Source organism: Corythoichthys intestinalis, chromosome 5 (assembly GCF_030265065.1).
Source record: "Corythoichthys intestinalis isolate RoL2023-P3 chromosome 5, ASM3026506v1, whole genome shotgun sequence".
In the NCBI taxonomy this organism is placed as follows: domain Eukaryota; kingdom Metazoa; phylum Chordata; class Actinopteri; order Syngnathiformes; family Syngnathidae; genus Corythoichthys; species Corythoichthys intestinalis.
In genome coordinates this window covers 9993977-9998493 of record NC_080399.1, presented here as the reverse complement: position 1 = coordinate 9998493, position 4517 = coordinate 9993977, and positions in this window count along the sequence as shown.

Below are 4517 nucleotides of genomic sequence, written 5' to 3'. Positions count from 1 at the left end.
GGGAGGGAGCGAGTGTGGCGAGGTCCGCTCCGTGGATGTTGTGAAATGGCTCGTTAGAAAGTGTGAGGGAGACAATGATCGGCTCTGCGTGACGACGACACTTAACTGTGAAACCCTCAAAGAGAGAGACTCGGATTAGCAACCAGCGAGATGACTGCACGAAAAACGTTGATTGATATTGTCTTCCCTACATTAAGATTTGTGTAAATTTTACAATTTTAATTAAAAAAAATAAAAAATAAAGCAGTATTATTGGTTTACCATTGACGGCAATAGACGTCCAATCCATTTTGAATGTGAGAGGCCTCCCAGTCAAAATAGATTAAACGTCTATCACCGTCAATGGCATGAATTACTTACTCAGTTTATAGGTTCAAATGTGGATTATCACAATATACAAAAACAGGGTTAATTTAATTTCTCTTAAAATATGGGCACATTTATATTAGAGTTGCCATGACTATTAACAACAATTACCCAATTATCAAATTAATGATTCATGCACATTTTAAAAAACGCTTTAACTCATTGGCAGCCGTTGACACCGCTAAACGTCCCATTCATTTCGAGTTTTGCATGTCAATAGCACTATGAGCATTCACAGCCGGTCTTCCGAGTTTTAATTGGACGTCTATGGCCGTCAATGGCATGCATGTTAATTACTTTCGGGAAAAAAAGTATTACTTAGGGCTGTAATCAGAGTATATTTCTGTTCTTATTCAGTTTTTACTACCATTGTATTAATTCATAAATTTACTTATCTTGACATAAAAAGATCATGTAAAAAAAACAATGATGAATGATATTAAAAAATACATGTATAAGGCGGGGGGGGGGGGCACAAAATATCAAAATATTAAATGTGAAGGATCACTTACTTATTTTTCCCTTTTGTCATTGTTTGCATACTATCCTAATTAAAATATCAAGACCTTTAAATGTTTCAGTGGTTTTAGTTAAAGCAGACACTGTTTTTTCATCTGTGTGGTATTGACAAAGCTCAGATCACATTTGATGGGGATTTTATGCAGAAATGTGAGAAATTCCAAAAGGTTCAGATACTTTTTCATACCACTTTATATATGGCGGAAAACACTTTGAAATAAATTGCTGTATTTTAAGTCAAAAGAACTGTTGTCTTTGATAGAACAATATGTCTATATGCTGCCATAGCAGTTTCATGGCGCATTAAGCCCCCAAACTATTTTTAATTTGTCCGTTTTACCCAGGAGACCCCCGTTTACAGGCGTCGCACAACCACTTTTGTTTCAACCCAGGCATAAAAAGTAGGTAAGTAATTATGTTTATTATTCGAAATGTCGTCACTTTTAGCTTTTAATCATTAATTGGTGTCTAATTTTTTTTTTTTTTTCACGTTCACTCGAAATTGTTGGAAACCTTTATTTATTTATTCATTTATTTATTTATTCCTGGACTAAAACTTTTGAAGTTTATATATGAAAACATTTTGAGAGTTGTCGAGTAAAATTAGACAAAATTTGAGTTTTCGTTGACTAAACCTAGACGAAGACGAACACATTTTGAAATGACTAAAATATGACAAAGACTAATAAGTATTTTTGTCCCAAAGACTAAGACGAAAATTCAAATGGCTGCCAAAAACAACACTGCGGTATACTTTTTCGCCAGGTGGTCAAAGAATGTAGACGAATGAAAAAAAAACTGTTTAATTCTTTACATTTTTTAAAATTATGTATTTTATAATAATTGTGTAATTACTGAATTTTCCCATCCCAATAAATAAAATGTAAAATTCTACTTTATACACACACAAAAAAAAAAAAAAAAAACTGGTGGATTTACTTGATAAAATCATTGGAACAATTTGCACTTACTTTTATTAAGTAAATAACTGCTTGTGAACTGAACTTAGTATTGCAAGCAGAAAATTTTACTTAATAAAAGTGCAAATTGTTCCAATGATTTTATCAAGTAAATCCACCAGTTATTTTTTTTCAGTGTAGGGGTGTAAATTACTAAATTAATTCCAATACATTACAATATTGATTCATTGTACGATACAATCTTTGCTTAGACGATTGGATTAAATTCAAGGGGCCTTCGATCGATTTCACTCAATATTTTGTACGCATTTAACACAATCTGTTACACTTCAACTAAAGCAATAAAAATACTAAACGATTTTCACGTTTTGGACATTCCGACATTTGAATGAAAACTGTTCTTTTGAACAATACATCTTGCATTTCTATCAATTTGATTGGATCGTTGTAATCAATGTATCGGTTTTAATTGATGTAGAGGGGGAAAGATGTTCGAAAACTAAAAAAAAAAAAAAAAATCATGTTGGATTTAGTATGAATTTGGTTACAAACAACTTAAACTTGTTTCTTTCTGCATTACTGTTGATTTTTTGTTTGTTTGTTTTTTTTTGACGTTTTGATCGCTGTTGGAAAAAAGACAAACCCAGCAGGTAAGAAGAAGACAAATCCAACTTAATGAGAATTTAATGGCGATGGAGGAACATAGCAGCAGGGAATGAGGGAGTTCTAGCGGGGAGGGCCGCACAGAGGCTGCACCTGTGTTTTGGGATCAGGCTGCAGGCAGGAAAATACCATTGCAAGCCACCCTTCCCCCTTTCCTACTCTCTAGTCTGAACTCCTGCCCACACGGGTGACTCTCCCGGCTCCGGTTTCTCCTCCTCTGATCAGGAAAAAAAAAAAATCACGACAGAGTGTGTCGAGATTTCCCAAGTAGCTCTCTTTGCCAAGACGCAATGTAAAACGGGGGACTGAAACGCTTGCGTATTGGATCTGTGAGAGCCTGGAAGAGGCCCCATTAGTATGCAGACGCCGGACCGAGCTATCGCATGAGATCACCCTGTTGTGTCTCTGGCAAGAGAATGACCTGTGTAATTCGTTGATCTTCGCCACGGACCTGCGTGGCCTCTCCAGATGGTCGTTGAAAGGCGGCGTATTTTACGTTGATGTAAAACAACAACATGAAAGGGTGACACCCGAGTGAAAAAGGACGGTTGCGTAGGTGCCGGATGATAGCTGGCTTCTCAAACACAGCTGCTGTACATCCCGTCTTGTTGAGTTTTCGTGATAGGGCAACACAACGGATATGCTTTACATATGACTGGCTAATTATAGGCATTCAGATTGCCAATTTAAATGTGGGCTAGATTATTTCTGTTGGTAGGAAATGTGCTGGTAAGAAAAAGATTTGATAACAGTAAACCTGGCGTCCTTTGTGAAATTTTTAGTATTTTTAACTCGTTCATAGACTTCATAACCTTCTCGATCGAAGCGCGCGCAAGTCTTGTAGTTCTCCCACCAGGCCAGCACCTTCCGGATCGAGAACCGGGCCATCCTTATCCTCTCAGGCTCCTAAAAACATGTTTGTTTTAGAAGGATAGGTGTTTTGATTCATCTTTTTTATAAAGTGAATAATGCTGGCCACTTACTTCCGCCCCAGGACACCTGGGCAGCACCATACAGCCATTGTTGTGGAAGCTGCTGTAAATGTTCTTCCAAAGGTGCATGGGGTCAAAGTAGACGAAGATCTGCTTGTTGCCGCCGGCGTATGGGGTTGGTGTAGGACCATGGTGTTTCACTGAAAGTTATTAGATTGAAATATTACATAAAATAAAACACTTAAAAGCTGATTGTTTTTTTAATATGGACGCAGAAATGTCTAAAATGAAATCTAGTGATACAAAATCTAACATGGCCGCCATAGCAGAAAAATGAGTTTTTTACGTTGAAATTCTTGTGAATAAATACGTAAATCCCTGAATTCTTTATAGATATGGACGTAAAACAGTCTCGATTCTTGGTTAAAAGCAAAAGAAAGCGTGCAGGTAGCATGTATTTTACTATGGCAAATGTGCGGCTCACTGTGGTGCCGCCTGACAACAAGTCCGCAGCAAAGAACTTTTTGATTGAATCACTGAATTCTTTATAGATATGGGCGTAAAACTGTCTCGATTTTTTGTTAAAAGAGCTAAAAAAACGGGCAGTTACGCATCTTTTTTACGTATATACAGTATATTGAAGAATGACGCCGTAGCGGTTCCCATTCTCCCATTGATTTTTTTTCACAACGTTTCAAAATGCATGCATGGTACGAAAAATACAATATTTTCCTTGAATCCTCGAACAGATCACTCCTGAGACTTTCCCTCGTGTTTGTATGCGGTAAAGCTTTCGTAGTTCTTAAAAAATCCAAGCTTAAACCCGGCTTTGTCTTGATCGTGTGCCGTCTTCGGCTGACTATTACTAAATGAAGCTTCAAGCTCCGCCCCCTATGGTAAGGCGTGACGCAAAGAATGATGAAGTGTCAGGTCAATAGGTAATGAAGTCTATGACTCGTTATAAGGCAATTGACTATTTTTGGTCATTAAAAAAATAACACATTTTGGGTTGTGTAGGCCAGGGAGATCAAACTCATTTTGGTTTGCGGGTCACATTCATGGCAATTAGATCCCATGTCTGCCAAACCAGTTATCTTTGGCCAAATATGTTTGGTTC